General features: G+C 45.1%; 1 protein-coding gene across 1 annotated transcript in view; it reads right to left on the bottom strand.

The window, feature by feature from the left end:
* Positions 1 to 17,298, bottom strand: part of CHID1 (chitinase domain containing 1) — a 478,064-nt gene that overhangs the window by 415,709 nt on the left and 45,057 nt on the right. The window lies entirely within an intron of this gene.

Genomic DNA, 17,298 nt, shown 5'->3' with positions numbered 1-17,298 from the left:
GGGGACCGGCGGAGATCCAGTCACAACCCAGGAAATGTTACGAGAATTGCCGACAAATACCGGTGAGCGTAGCTTGTAGCGATTGCCTCTAAAGGTTGCGCAACTAAATATTAAAGGGGTTATCTAAAGCCTAAAATATCCCCCCCAATGCTCGGACCCCTCGCACACATTATACTTACCTGCTCCCCAGCACCAGCGTTGTTCCGGATCCATGCATGGCCGCCACTGCATCTTCTCGTTGCATGGATCATAACATCTGGCAACGGGGGGGAGGAGTCAATGGCGACGCGGAGATGAAGCAGCGGCGGTGACGGGATCCGTAGAGTCGCAGGTGCCAGGAAGCAGGTAAGTATAATGTATATGAGGCACCCAGGCATTGGGGGGATAGTTTAGACTTTGGATAACCCCTTTAAGTCAAGGGTGCCATCATTTTTGTTCATTAGTTTGTTTGTTTTTCTAAATTATTCTGTTGAACTACAATTCAAAAGCAATGTCTGATTTTCATTAGCTGATTTTCAGTAAATTAGTAATTTTCAATTTTCAGTTTCCTGTTATTTCAGTGACCATAGTGGGTTTTTCCTTCTTTAACGGAAGGGTGCCAATAATTTTGTCCAAGTGTGTACATAATAAAGATGGTCTCCCATGGAGACATTCATGGCATATCCACAGGAAATGCTATAAATGACTGATAAGTGCACATCTTACCTCTTAGACTCCCTCCTCAAGATCGGAGCCCCATTGCCTGGTGCCGGGAATGGCGAGGCGGCCACGGAACCACTGTTCTCTCCATTCACTGTTATGGGACTTCTGAAGATAGTTTAAGTAAGCACACTTGGCTACTTTCGGAAGTCCATAAGAGTGAAAGGAGAGGCATGCGCATGTGTGGCCTCTCCCCCATCCCGGTGGCACGAGACAGGCCCTGTTCCTGAGACTGTGCCATTAAGACAGATATGCATATTGTGAGGGTTAGCTCCCTTTCCGGCGTCACGCTTACAGACTTCTTCTCAGACCACGTATTTTTCATATCAAGCACCAACAAAAACAGTAAAAAATAAAAGCCTGCCCGTGTGGGCCCTACCTAAACACATTACCTAAAGCCCTGAAAAAAAACATAGGCTACAATTCATACCTGGCATCAGGCCCGGCTTTCCCAGCCAAACAGTTCTCCAGCCCCCAGGATGTACAAATACGATTCCCTTTGGGAGGATTGTGGCCTAGCAGTCCTCCCAACTCTGGCCTTGTGACCCTTGTACTGCAGGCGTCACTGCGTCCCCCAAATTACAGTCCGTCACTTAGCCTCGTGGACCCTCAGTCTACCCGGCTGAGACCACTCCAGACCTTTGCAGGTCTCTGGTCCCGGAGAACACACTCTCCGTAACTGACACCCCGTGGGGTGCTTTATCCCAGTCTGATTATCGCAGACCTCACCTGCGATCCTCTCTGGACCAAGGGAACACCCGTCCTAGAATAGTGTGGATTGGCAGATCCCACTTCCAGTCCTATCTGCCAATCCAACTAAAATCCATTCCAGACTATACCAAAAACAAACTCGTCTTAGCAACCTACATGCTGCTGAGACTATTGCATCCCGGATTTTAGCTATCCCACTCAGCTGAGGTATCTGAGTGGGCTATACACACCTTCCTGTACAGTCCACCGTATCACAATATACACGTCTGTGCTCTATAATACTAGCAAACCAGTCCACAATAGCATACACGCCAGTCCCTGGACGACGCGGCAGCGGCGGGGCTGAGAATTATCACCGCACTACAGTGCACCACTATACAACCTTATGTTATGCACCTTTAAGATTTACTTCAATTAGAAAACCATTCGATGGCATCCTTTTTCACAGACAGGCAACCCCTGCGCCTGCCATTACACTACCCACACCATGTTAGATTTATATCGCATAGATCCCATCGTGTTATTGGTCAGTGTAAAATGTAGTGGTAATTTATGCTGGCAGTATTTCTGTAATGCACAGCCGCCGCCTCGGTGCTATAAACTAAGCTCTGGATCAGTGACAAGTGACAGTATCTATCACAGTACAGAAGATTTACTACGCTCCTCATCCGTAAAGTACTTGCCACCTGTGTCGTACAACACAGTCACAAAGGTTTCGACATATGGATATGGAAATGAGCAGATGACGCCTTCTATTCTTGACTCCCAGATCCCCAAACAACAATTTGTCCTAATTTAAGCCTGCCTTAGTCATTATCTCGTGGTTGGAAGCTGAATAAAGAAGGAGTTCTTTTTCCATGAGCCTTCTGCCCGGGTAATATGTAATTCTCCATGTTTTCAGGCCATTGTCATAATCAAGTATTATATGTCATATTTTAGCCTAGTTGTTGGAAGCAGATTCATCTACTCAACACAATGCCCCATCTAAGGGCACGACAGTATGGGGACAGGTCCTTCTGTTAGCCCAAATGGCTCACAGAATTGGCTAATAAAGAGAGGCCTCAGTTAAATATTCATTATATTAGTGAGGAGAGCGCTCCCCTCACCCTCCTCGCTGTGACGGACAAGCTACAGTACCATCTATCGCAATGTCGATGGATGGGGGAGCAGGGTGACCGCTCCCTTACTGAACCCAGCAGCCTCGTAACTATTAGGCTCTCTCTACATGTAGTGTACATGCTGTAGATATTGGGGCAAATTTACTGACAGTGTTGCACTTTACATTTAGAATACGAATCGCAGATAATTGTACTATTGTGGCCCTTGGTTTATCCAGAAGAGCTTGTTGACATGGTTTTTATCCTTCCCACTGATTTTCTGAGAACACCAAATGCGACATCCGTGTCAAGAATGGATATGTAACTTCTTTCTTCCGTGGCGTCGTTTTCAAAATCACAAGTTGAAAAAATGTACTGTATAAATGGCCAAGCGGTTTTCCCATTGAATCAATTGTCTACTGCAATACGCACCAAAAATCTCTATGGAGGAGAGTCATCATTCCCTGCGCGTGAAAAAGTAGCGTTACAAAGTCACAGGTGCGTCTTTTAAAAAAATTGTTCTCGGGGGGCGGCGCCAGAAGGCGATGTGAGCGGACGCGCTGTGAAGAGCTCCCGCCGTTAAAAGATCCTGAAGCTAGCATCGTGCCGATCCTGTCAGCACGCAGTGAGCCGAGAAAGCTCACACATCTACCTCCTAGAGCCACAGACAGAATAACATCGGAGTTTGGCGATGGCAAAGGGTCGCGGCAAGCAGAAGCAGGGAGAAGGAGCTGGGGAGCCTGACATCCAGGTTAGCAGGGGGCCGACAGGGAGGAGCGGAAAAAAGTAGTGGCTGCCAGGTTAGAGTGGTTTGCTCACAACCCATCTACATCAGATCAAGAGGCTGCTATATTAGACCAAGATGAGCCTGGTAGTGAAGATAACACACCTGACAAAAATATACAGCTGGAGGGTGAAGATCCTGAGTTAACCAAACATACACTCACCTAAAGAATTATTAGTAACACCATACTAATACGGTGTTGGACCCCCTTTTGCCTTCAGAACTGCCTTAATTCTACGTGGCATTGATTCAACAAGGTGCTGATAGCATTCTTTAGAAATGTTGGCCCATATTGATAGGATAGCATCTTGCAGTTGATGGAGATTTGAGGGATGCACATCCAGGGCACGAAGCTCCCGTTCCACCACATCCCAAAGATGCTCTATTGGGTTGAGATCTGGTGACTGTGGGGGCCATTTTAGTACAGTGAACTCATTGTCATGTTCAAGAAACCAATTTGAAATGATTTGAGCTTTGTGACATGGTGCATTATCCTGCTGGAAGTAGCCATCAGAGGATGGGTACATGGTGGTCATGAAGGGATGGACATGGTCAGAAACAATGCTCAGGTAGCCCGTGGCATTTAAACGATGGCCAATTGGCACTAAGGGGCCTAAAGTGTGCCCAGAAAACATCCCCCACACCATTATACCACCACCACCAGCCTGCACAGTGGTAACAAGGCATGATGGATACATGTTCACATTCTGTTTACGGCAAATTCGGACTCTACCATTTGAATGTCTCAACAGAAATCGAGACTCATCAGACCAGGCAACATTTTTCCAGTCTTCAACAGTCCAATTTTGGTGAGGTCGTGCAATTGTAGCCTCTTATTGCTATTTGTAGTGGAGATGAGTGGTACCCGGTGGGGTCTTCTGCTTTTGTAGCCCACCTTTTTTTCCCATTCTGACATTCAGTTTGGAGTACAGGAGATTGTCTTGACCAGGACCACAACCCTACATGCATTGAAGCAAATGCCATGTGATTGATTAACTAGATAATCGCATTAATGAGAAATAGAACAGGTGTTCCTAATAATTCTTTAGGTGAGTGTATGTATAGAGGGACAGAGGCTCCAAGAAGTGCTGATGAGGCACTGCCTGTGCAATCTCCCACTATATCTGACGTCTTTGCTGCAGTTGAGAAATGCAATGCGGCTTTACTCATTCTAAACACCAAGTTCGTGGTATAAAAGAAGATGTTACAGTTATCAGGCATGATTTACAGAAAGTGGCGGAGCGCACTAAAGCGGTGGAGGGACGAGTGAGCACTCTGGAAGACAACCTCCCGCCATTACAAGCCACATCACAAAAGCATGCTCAAGAGATAACAGCCTTATTCGCCAAAACTGATGATCTCGAAAATAGACTGAGACGCAATAATATACGCTTAGCTGGAGTTCCTGAAAAGATGGAGGGGCAACAATCCAGACACATATTTTGAAACATGGCTCACTCAAACCTTTGGGACTGAAATATTGTCTAAGCTGTTTGCAGTGGAAAGGGCTCATAGGAGTCCCCACCAGACCAGGGCTGCCGGGTCATCCGCCCAGACCAGTCTTTATTAAAATTTAGCATTACAAAGATCGAGATGCAATTCTTCGCAAAGCTAGAGAGAGACTAGACCTGGAGATTAATGGAGTCAAGGTGTCGCTGTTTCCAGATCATTCGGTAGAGGTCCAGAAGAGAAGGGCGTCATTTATGGATGTCAAAAGACGGCAGCGCCAACTGCAAGTCCCATACTCCATGATATACCCAGCCAAACTTCGTGTTGTAGCTCTTGGATCTACTACATTCCTGGAATCACCTAAAGATGCGCTGCGGTGGCTGGACGCTGATGAAAAGCAGATCCGTCAAGCAGTTCCAGATTAATCGGACATGGATTAGTGATTATAGGAGTCATACATAGCTATGGGCAGGGGGGTGTTCCAAAAAGTAAAAATGTAATAGTTTGTATTGCACATTGTTCACCTCATGCCTCTTACAGGGGTTACTGTGGTAACTAAGTTAGCTCAGATTCCGGTATCTGATTCAGTTACATTATTGGTTGATGGGGGAGGGAGAAGGGGGGATGTATATTCCATAGTGGGTTGTCTTCATTAATGTACGATGGCGGGATGTAATCCTATTTGCGGCGGGCCTGATTTGGTATTTTACTAAACGGGACCTGCTCTTCCAAAAAGTGGTTGGAGAATACTTTATAGATGTACGGTTTATTGAGTTGGTTTTGGGTGCAATTCTTTTTTGCTTTCTCATCAGTTTGTTGGGAGCGGAATTTTTACCCCACCTCTGTGGCTATATGTTGACTATCTAAATGCTCAAATATGGAAGGAGGGGAGGGATATGTTACCATTAATCAGGAGATGTATGTCATGCTGCCATCCATAGGGAAGGTTAATGTAGTGTCCTGGAATGTCAGGGGTCTCAAGGACTCTACCAAACGGACTGCAGTGTTTGAGCGGTTGCATCTACTGCCTCTGTCTATTGTGGGGTTGCAGGAAACTCATATGACCCCAGATACTTTACATTGGCTAAATAGGAGATGGATAGGGTGGGCCTATCATTCTGTTTATTCCTCGTACTCTAGAGGGGTAAGTGTGCTGGTTCATAGAAGTGTGCCCTTTCAACTGTGTAAATCCAGGAGGGAAGATATGTTTGGTTGCATTGCACCCTTTTTAATGTAGACTTCTTGATGTTTCTATACATTCCCCCACCCTTCTCCAATGCAGTGTTAATGCAAGCGTTGGCATTTGCTACCTTAGAGCTGCATCTGCCTATATTAATACTGGGTGACTAACAATTTTGTTGATAGTGTGCTGGATAAGTTTCCTGCGAGATCAATGTCACAGGGGGATACTAGAACTCCATTTGGTAGGCTTTTAGAGGAGTTGGGACTAGTAGATGTGTGGAGGGTTAGGAATCCAACTGAGAGGTGTTTTTCGTGTGCGTCCGGGACTCTCTCTCACGCATCGACCTGGCCTGGGTAACAGTGTAATGCTGCCATGGATATCACAGGTCTCTTATGCACCTCGTGTGTTATCAGATCATTCTATTCTATCGGTTGGTCTATGCATGGGAGAGGCGGTGGTTGGAAATTAAATCCATTCAGGATAAGACTGGTGAATATGGGGGAAGTTAGAGAACAAGTGCAGGAGTTTTTAAAGATAAATAAGGGCTCATCCACGATAGGAGTGGTATGGGACGCACTAAAGGCATTTTTGAGAGGGACCTTCATGGTACAAATATCTAAAGTTAAAACTAAAACTAGAGCAATGGGGGATGAGCTAAATCGTAGACTAATAGAGAAAGAGATGCTTCATGTTGCTGATCCCTCCCCGTCCTCTTTAGCGTTATGGAAAGAGGCCCAGGAGGCACTTAATGTGTACAGTTTGGAACAAGCAGGTAATAGGCAATTTTTTGGGAAACAACGTTATTTTGAGGAAGGTGAAAAGACGGGTCATTTATTGGCGACGGTGGTTAGGGCTCAATCAGACTCATCTTATATACACATGATGAAGACAAGCTCTGGAACGGTGGTGTCAGAGACCCCTGACATTCTTGAAGTGTTTAAAGCAGTATTATGTTGAGTTATATAATACCAGAAAAAGATAATGAAATGAAAGGGCATTTAGGCCAGGTCCACCTACAAGTACTCTCTGAAGAAGAGAGGGAATGTCTAGACAGGCCTATTACGTTGGAGGAGCTGGAAATAGCACTGGGGAATATGGCAAATGAGAAAGCAGCTGGCCCGGATGGGTTACCAGCTGAGGTGTGTAAGTCTATGGGGGAGGATTTACTGAAAACACTTTTGGAATTGTTTTTGAAGGCACGGGAGGTGGGGCGATTGCCTGATTCTTTTTACGATGCCACCATAATGGTCCTCCCTAAGTTGGGAAAGGACCCTGTCCAGCCTGAATAATACCGACCGATTTCTTTGCTCACAACAGATGTGAATTTTTTTGCTAAGGTCTTAGCCAATAGATTGGTAAAAGTTGTTGCGTCAGTAATACATCCGGATCAATTAGGATTTATGCCATCAAAATCTACTGCAACTAACTTGAGGAGATTATGCCTTAATATGCAGGCAGTCCAGGGTAGCCCTCTTGGCAAAGCAGTGATGTCATTAGATGCTGCGAAAAGGTTTGCAGGGTTGAGTGGGGCTACTTATGGGCCCGTCTTGGAAAAATTGGGGTTTGGACCTATGTTTCTATCTTGGGTTCAGCTATTATATATTACCCCCAAGGCTAAAGTTAGAGTAAATAATGAGATGTCAGGGGGCTTCAGGCTGGAGGGGGGGACCAGGCAGGGGTGCCCGTGATCCCCTTTACTGTTTGCCATCGCTATTGAGCCGCTGGCTGCAATAATACGGCAAGATCCCCACGTTCATGGTTTTAAACACTCAGGGGTGGAGGAAAAACTGGCACTATATGCAGATGACATGGTGTTATTTCTGGATGATGTACATACCTTGGCAGGTAGGGTAATGAAAATTATAAACCAGTTTAGGAAATATTCAGGGCTGACCATAAATTGGACTAAATCTGTGTTAATGTTGATGTCCCCTCAAGAGGATAGGTGTGGTATACAGAATATTCCGATTCCGTGAGTAGATACCATCAAATATCTGGGCATATGGATTACGTGTAATATACAATATACTGTTTCTACTATTTCTCCTCGGTTAGAGAAGATGAAGCAGAAGGTGAACACATGGATTAAGTTACCCCTCTCAGTAATGGGACGGGCTAATTTAGCCAAAAAGATATTAATGCCACAACTGTTACATGTCTTGCATAATACACCAATATGGCTCCCAAGGTATTCATTCCGTAAGATTGACGGTATATTTAGGGACTTCGTATGGAAAAAGAAGAACTCCAGAATTGCATTATCTAAGCTACAGCTACCTAAAAATGAGGAAGGGATAGCTTTACCTAATCCATGGATTTACTTCCTTTCTGCACAACTACAGCATATGCAGGGATGGGGGCTAGACGATGGGGAAATTGCCTTGGACTGTAGAAGATTAATTGTACATAAAGTGTGGGGGGGAAAGCAAGAGAATTGTTAGGAATAGACGGATGTACGAAATATACCCCTATCTGGAAAAATCCACAGCTAGGTGAGATTTGCAAACTGAGGGGATTTGACAGCTGGGAAAGGACTGGAGTCAGTAGGATTTCACAACTCTACTCAGAAGGGAGCTTTAAATCCTTTCAACAACTGCAATCAGAGTTTCAATTAGCGCACAGAGTGTTTTATCAGTATTTACAGTTAAAGGGACTCTGTCACCAGTTTCTAACCCCCCCTTTTAAAACTATTGTTCTCTCCATGGTGCCCTTGTCATTACAAAGCTGTTGTTATAAGATAAATCCGCCGTGTAGTTTTGATAAAAATCGCTTTTATCTAACCTGCCAATCTTCTTGATAAGGTGCCCAGGGCGTTTCTGAAGGTCTGAATCTGAAATGGGCATGGCCAGACACTGCGTCAAATTTATCTTCATTTACGCCAGTTTTCAGGTGTAAATGAAGCCAGAAATCTACGGCAGCTCTGAGCCGTCATAGTTTTCTGGTTAGGCGCACAGACTGCAGGAGGATGCGTGTGCCTCGTCATAAATTAGGCGCATTCTCCAGCAGCTCAGGGCAGAAAGCCCCAGTCTTGATAAATCTCCCCCCATGTGCCTAAGTTCGCAGTTTTTCAAGCAGATTTTTTCAGACTTGCTGCAGATTCACATCGACATTTGCAGTGTATTCTGAGATGGGTTTAAAGGGAACCTGTCATGTGGATATTTGATTATAATCTAACTAATTATATACAATCATTAACTACTAAAAAGTGCCTTAGATGTATTCACTTACTGGTGTGACAGATGGTTACCTCATAATATACACACAAAGATGCCTCATGCTAATGAGCTGATTTGAGTCCAGCGTGATGTCAGTGAGTCCAGCGTATATTTAATTCAGAGCTATAGCCACTCCCCTGCCCACCTGCTGCTGATTCATATGGAAAATAACTGTTATTCAGAAACAGGTGGGCGGGGAGAGTCAGAAGCTCATGAATATTCATGACTCATCATTATCAGCTGGAGCTTTTCAATACAAGATGTTGGCAGATTGACTGGGTCAATTAAAGAAAGTGACCCAACATTTTGCTAAGAGAATCAGTCACTTATTTATGTTGCCCTTAGTTAGGACACCATAAAACTGGTGACAGGTTCCCTTTAAGTCCCGTGAGGACGTTCCCTTAGTCTGCTGTATTCTTTGATAGCCCCCTTGTCACGGACGGTGTACAGGAAACAAGGCAAAGCAACATGCATAAATGACTTGCTGGATCCAAAAACTAAGGAACCAAGGGGGGACCCCTGCAGAAGACCTGGCACTTTCCCTGGTTGCTCAGCCTATGCAAAGATCCGAATGGTGGAGGTTTGCATATCCACGTACCTTGACTATATAACCCCTGAGCACCCTACGATAGTGAGGGGACACGACCACCGGCTCCCTACACAAGATACGGAGGGAGTCAGGGTCACCTGGGATCCAGCAAACAGAAAGTAACAGATAAATGTTCAACACTTAGCTTTTGTAGCAGACAGGAGAACAAGACCAGCGTGCACACACACTCCAGGAAGAAATATAAGCCGCCCAGAAAAGCATTCTGGGGAGGAATTTAAAGGGAAGCAATTAGTCCAACACATGACAGCTGAGAGAGGCTAACGAGATGAGAAACTGAATACCACAACAAAGTCAAGGAGGAGGTTCTGAAAGACCTCTGTCAGAGCTTCTCAGCTGTCTGGTTGTGACAGTACCCCTCCCTCTACGAGTGGACTCCGGACACTCAGAACCCACCTTCTCAGGATGGGACCTATGGAAAGCCCTGATGAGACGAGAGGCCTTAATGTCCGTCACTGGGACCCACATCCTCTCCTCAGGACCATACCCCTCCCAATGAACAAGGTACTGAAGAGAACCGCGGACAAGACGAGAATCCACAATCCTAGAGACCTGAAATTCAAGATTCCCATCAACCATAATCGGAGGAGGAGGCAAAGGCGAGGGTACAATGGGTTGAACATAAGGTTTCAATAAGGACTTATGAAAAACATTATGGATCTTCCAAGTCTGAGGAAGATCAAGACGGTATGCAACAGGATTGATGACAGACAGGATTTTGTAAGGCCCAATAAACCTAGGACCCAACTTCCAGGAGGGAACCTTCAATTTGATATTCTTGGTAGACAACCACACCAGATCACCAACATTCAGGTCCGGACCAAGCACACGTCTCTTATCTGCCACACGCTTATATCTCTCACTCATGCTCTTTAGATTATCCTGAATCCTTTGCCAAATAGAAGACAAAGACGAGGCGAATCTGTCCTTATCAGGTAAACCAGAAGACCCCTCTCCCGAGAAAGTCCCAAACTGCGGATGAAACCCATATGCACCAAAAAATGGTGACTTATCAGAGGACTCCTGACGACGGTTATTTAAAGCAAACTAAGCAAGGGACAAAAAAGAACACCAATCCTCTTGATTCTCCGCCACAAAACAGCGCAGATATGTCTCCAGATTCTGATTGACGCGCTCTGTCTGGCCATTCGACTGCGGGTGGAAAGCAGAAGAGAATGACAACCGAACCCCCAAGCGAGAACAGAAAGCCTTCCAGAATCTGGAAACAAACTGCGTGCCCCTATCAGAGACTATGTCTGAAGGAATACCGTGCAATTTGACAATGTGATCAATAAATGCCTGCGCCAGCGTCTTAGCATTGGGCAAACCAGGAAAAGGGATGAAATGCACCATTTTGCTAAAACGGTCCACCACCACCAGAATCACAGTCTTCCCCGAGGAACGAGGCAGATCCGTTATGAAGTCCATGGACAGATGTGTCCAAGGACGGGAAGGAATGGGTAAGGGAAGGAGAGGACCTGATGGCCGTGAATGAGGGACTTTGGCACGAGCGCAAGTCTCGCAGGCTGCCACAAAACCCTCAACCGACTTACGAAGCACAGGCCACCAGAATCTCCGAGCGATGAGATCCAGTGTGGCTCTTACCCCCGGGTGCCCAGCAAGGACCGTATCGTGGTGTTCTTTAAAAATCTTGTGTCTTAAAGCGAGAGGCACAAACAACCTCCCAGGAGGACAAAGATCAGGAGCCTCTGACTGGGCTGCCTGCACCTCTGCCTCCAATTCAGGAAAAAGAGCAGAGACCACCACACCTTCAGCCAAAATGGGACCCGGGTCTTCAAAATTCCCGCCTCCCGGAAAACAACGTGACAGGGCATCTGCCTTCACATTCTTAACTCCAGGGCGGAACGTGACAACAAAATTAAACCTAGAAAAGAACAAAGACCATCTGGCCTGTCTCGGGTTCAGACGCTTGGCTGACTCCAAGTAGGCCAGATTTTTATGGTCAGTAAATACGGTAATAGGGTGTCTGGCTCCCTCTAGCCAATGGCGCCATTCCTCAAAAGCCAACTTGATGGCCAACAATTCCCTATCTCCCACATCGTAATTTCTCTCTAAGATGCCTGTCAATGCGAACGGCCTGAGACATAGCAGAGTCCAAAGAAATAGGCCTCTCATGAAAGGCAAATGCATCTTTCAATCCCTCTGAAAGACCATGGCAAAATTGACTTCGGAGTGCAGCATCATTCCAACCAGTATCAACTGCCCATCTCCGAAATTCTGAGCAGTATATTTCTGCGGATTGTTTACCCTGGCATAATAGACGTAGTCTAGACTCAGCCAGAGCAATACGATCCGGATCATCATATATCTGACCCAGGGCTAAAAAGAATTCATCCACTGAACGGAGAGGCCGTGCCCCCGGAGAGATCTTAGGCTCAGAACAAGCTCCATGAACGCAAGCTGAACCGGTCACTTGAAACTGAGAAAAAGTTTTACGGAGGTCAGCTACCTCCAATGAAAGACCCTGGAAGCGTTCAGCCAAAAGTGAAACCGGATCCATGCTTAAGACGGTTTAGGCGGCTTATAATGTCACGGACGGTGTACAGGAAACAAGGCAAAGCAACATGCATAAATGACTTGCTGGATCCAAAAACTAAGGAACCAAGGGGGGACCCCTGCAGAAGACCTGGCACTTTCCCTGGTTGCTCAGCCTATGCAAAGATCCGAATGGTGGAGGTTTGCATATCCACGTACCTTGACTATATAACCCCTGAGCACCCTACGATAGTGAGGGGACACGACCACCGGCTCCCTACACAAGATACGGAGGGAGTCAGGGTCACCTGGGATCCAGCAAACAGAAAGTAACAGATAAATGTTCAACACTTAGCTTTTGTAGCAGACAGGAGAACAAGACCAGCGTGCACACACACTCCAGGAAGAAAAATAAGCCGCCCAGAAAAGCATTCTGGGGAGGAATTTAAAGGGAAGCAATTAGTCCAACACATGACAGCTGAGAGAGGCTAACGAGATAAGAAACTGAATACCACAACAAAGTCAAGGAGGAGGTTCTGAAAGACCTCTGTCAGAGCTTCTCAGCTGTCTGGTTGTGACACCCCTATTAGCCATCCAGCACAATTATTTTTTCTTTAGCGGATGGATTCCCCTCCCCCATGATCTACATTTTGCATGTTTATAATTTCACATTACAGCTACATCTACTACAGCTGCCCCTCCATGAGCGATAGCCACGTCCAGTCTGCACTGAATGTCAAAATATCCAGATATCAGGTAGGCTGTTACCATTGTACAGCAGTTGTGCTTGGTATTGTAGAAGCTCAGTAACTTTCATGTCAATGGGACTGAGCTGCGCCAAGGCCATGTGACCGATGAACGTGATGTCACAGGCCTAGGAAAAAGCCTAAGCGCTCACAGAGCACTGCGGTCTCTTTAAACAGCTGACCGGTGGTGGTGTCGGGCCCCCACAGATCAGATATTGATGACCTATCTTGAGAACAGGTTATCAGTATAAAACATTCAGACAACCCCTTTAAAGGAAGAATGGTCGTACAATCAGACTACACAAGGCTTGCTTGTAGTCTGTTACCATGGAGACACAAAGGTCTAAAGGAAGAGGTAATCACAGTTGATGAAAGATTGTTGTTCAGACAATAAAGAACGGATGGATACAAACTTTTGAATAGAGACTGTTAACTCCCAATAGTTGTATTGTTAAATTATAAGGCTTTGTTCACATGGCGTTTTTCCCCATCTGTTCGCACATATACAAAAAACGTATATATGTGAAACGGATGCCTCAGACTGATGTCATACAGTGGCGTCTGTTCACCATAGAGTTCCATCGTAAAAAAAAAAGTAAACTTTTTTTTTTTTTACCATTGTAACAAGTATCCGCTTTTTACCGGACTGCAGGATACAAGAACGTGGTGTGATGCCTTTTTGTATACTTTTTTTTTTTATGATGTATACGTCAAATTAGGCACAAAACATGATATGGACCCATTCTTAGTAAAACAACATGAAATCAAGATGAATTCATTAGCTGCTTCAGCTACCCTGACCAATACACTGCTGATGGAGGAGGGAAGCAAATAAAAGACTATTATAACCAAGGCAGATCAATGACACCTAGAACGCCCAGATAATAATAATGATGAAAGATAAAATACAATCGGAGACAAAATAAAATACAAGGGAAACCGAGAGAATGAAGCAGAAACGGGAGCTGAGGCACCGGGGGGGGGGGGGGGGGGGGGGGCAGATATTACAGATCCCTGAAATCATGGCTCTGGATTGAAAAGAGATCAAGACAAGAAATCACAGCACAGAGATTGAATGTCTGGTGAGAAGCAATCCTGACATCATGAACACTTCCAGACAAGGAGGACACAAATAACTGGTAAGCTAAGGAGCTTCCCCGCAGTTACTTTAAAGGTCGCAGCAAATCATAGGAAGCTTTTATTACGAGCAAATCATAGATGAAATACTGGCTCATATGTCTGAGATATCAGTCTTCTCAGAAACATTAATTCTATCACAGAACAAATTAAGAATGACATACACTGCAAAGCTAAACCTTCTGCAGGTCCACAAGGTCCATCATAAATGTCTGAAAGGAGCAGCTCCCTGACGTGGGACCTGCACCGATGGTAAGAACGTGGCTCTACCTCGTACTGCGGGGATAGGACTGGTGGCCACGCATGTGCTTCTCTTTGCATTCACAAGTCAAGTGCGCTTAATTGGCCATTTTCAGAACTCCCATATAAGGGACTGTAGAAATGAAGGGACGCTGGACCTTTTCAGTCAAACGTATGGACAGCAGAAGGCGCACTTTCACAACCAGAGCAGATGGCACGGCTGATGTTTCGGCAGCACGTGGAGAACGCGGACATACGTGCTGCCGAAACATCAGCCGTGCCATTTGCTCTGCTGACTAGTTCCAGACTTGACAAAGGGGTCAGTAGTACCCCAAAACGCGTTGTCTACAAATAAACTGAAAATTGCGAAACAACAACCGGTTGTGAAAGTGCGCCTCCTGCTGTCCATATGTTCGACTGAAAAGGTCCAGCGTCCCTTCATTTCTACTGTCTTACCCGCCCAAGGTGATCGGACAAATCCAGGCTGCACCAACTGTGAACCATGTTCACTTGGCCCCGATTTGTGGTTGCGCCCAAACTGGTGCAACCTCAATAGGTGAGCAAACCATTTTAAGTATCGGACATACTCGCCCTATGAGCGCCTTTCTCTATTCTTTGGCCACTATTTGCTATATAAGTGACTGGAGAGAACTGAGCATGCGTGACCACCTCCCCATTCCCAGCGGCAGGAGATGATGGCCTGTTCTTGAGGTAAGTATGGGTTCCACCACCCATGGATATGCCATAAATGCTCAGATGGGACTAACCTGCTAAAGGGCACCTGTCACATTGAACGTGGTGTTTGAGCATGTAATAGAGCGGGAAGAGCTGCACAGATTGATGGATAGCTTTATGGGAAAAGATTGAGTGTAACGTGCAGCGCAGAGGATCTGGGCTCAAGGGACAACATCTGCATGGAGATGGTATGACCTCCATGTTTGCGTAGGTTTCCATTGGGTACTATGGTTTCCTCCCACACTTCTAACACATACTGATAGGGAACTTAGATTGTGCGCCCCATTGGGGACAGCGAGTGACACTAATGTCTGTGAAGTGCTGCAGAATATGTCAGCGCTATATAAGTGAGTGAAATAAATCAATAAAGTGATGTCCTGAGCAAGTGTGTCACTATGGCTGGGTTCACATCAGGTTTCTGTCTTACGTGAATACAGTGGCATCCGTCACCAAAGGGTTCCATTGTAAAAAAAAAACAAAAAACATTAATGTACATATTTTCTAATGGACTCTGTGCAGGGATGTCAACTATCTAGACATTTCTAGACAGTCTGTAAAAATAGGCAACTTTATTCCTGTCTCTGTGGGGAAAAAAAAAAATATGTATCCATGATTTTTTGGAGGCTGGTGGTAAATGCTGGTAATGAGTTCTTTACAGTATACTGAGCTATAGACCTGTATTAAAAGGGGATCTCCGGGAATTAAGAAAATGAAAATACTTAAATATTACTTTATTATAAATATATTCTTGAATACCTTTCATTAGTTATAATGGCTCGTTTTGTCTGGGAAGCAGTCATCAGGGGAAACAAAATGGCCACCGTCCTATTAGTTCACACAAAACCAGTCCTGATCACACATGAGAAGTTACTTTACAGCACTGAGGTAAAGAGCTGCCTCCTCCTCTCTGCTCTGCTCATCAGGGATTATGATCCTAAAATACAGATAAGAACTTTAGCTGAATCTCTGGGGAATTTAGTTCATGAGGAGACGTAAAGTACAGAGGACGGACAGGACAGACTGTGGTAATGGAGACTGTATACAAGAGCTGCTGCTTATTATCCACACCTCACCCTCCTGTCATGTCTCTTCCTCATCTCCATTCCCACAGAGATTCACCTGTATTCAGGATCATAATCCCTGACAAGCAGAGCAGAGAGGAGGATGAGGCAGCTCTATGGCTCATTGTGGTGAAGTAACTTGTCCTCCTGTGTGTTTAGGACAGGTTGTGTGTGTACTGATAGGACAGTGGCCATTTTATTTCTCCTAATGATTGCTCCCTAGACAAAACGAGCCATTCTAAGCAATGAAAGGTATTTGTGAATATATTTATTATAAAATAATATTTAAGTATTTTCATTTTTTTTTTTCCTGGAGAACCCCTTTAATTATAATCTTTATTATCCATTATGTTTTTCTAATTTGTCCATAAATAAAAATGCTGGCTGTCCGTGATTTTGAGATAAGTTGTCCAGAAAACAAGAAAAATTCTGTCTGGCAACCCTGACTCTGCGGGATGGAAAAGCGTTGTGTACTGCACTTCTGCATCCTTTTCTCCCAATGTATACATTCATCATAGGGCAGAAACGTGATGTGAACACAGCATTAGAGGGGTTTTCACATTTGGAAAGACACCTTCAATATACCTCCTGTATCAATTTTGCACCGTTGTCAAGATATAAGCCGTGTGTCCTTCACATAACCAGGTCAATTAAAAAGATGCAGCAATATATTTGTCCTCATTATACCACTCGGGGGTTATGGGGGCTCACTGAAAAGTCACAGCAAAGTATAAGGAGAAGGTGAATACAAGCCAAGACAAGGGGATAAGCCGGCAGGGGGATCACAGGATCGGCAGATGGGATGTCTCACTGCAACTGTAAACCCCACATTGTTGCGGTCACTGGGCAGGAGTCACGGCCAAAATTAAAAAAGAGTAACTGCAAAAGTTTCATGCACGACAATGACAAATTTATTGCTTTGTCTTTCTAGTGGATCGGACAACCTTTTTAACACTCCAACTGCTGGAGATCCCACTGCTCATGAGAATGGGGGTTCCTGCATCCCCCATATAAATGGAGAGATGGCAGAGCATGCACATTGCTTTTCCATTCATAGTCTATGGGACTGCTGAAGACAGAGAAACTCAGCTCAGTACAGCGCAGCGCTCTATCTCGGGCAGTCCCATTGTATTTGAAT

This window comes from Bufo gargarizans, chromosome 10 (genome assembly GCF_014858855.1).
Source record: "Bufo gargarizans isolate SCDJY-AF-19 chromosome 10, ASM1485885v1, whole genome shotgun sequence".
Taxonomy (NCBI): domain Eukaryota; kingdom Metazoa; phylum Chordata; class Amphibia; order Anura; family Bufonidae; genus Bufo; species Bufo gargarizans.
This window is presented reverse-complemented; position numbering and strand designations above follow the sequence as displayed.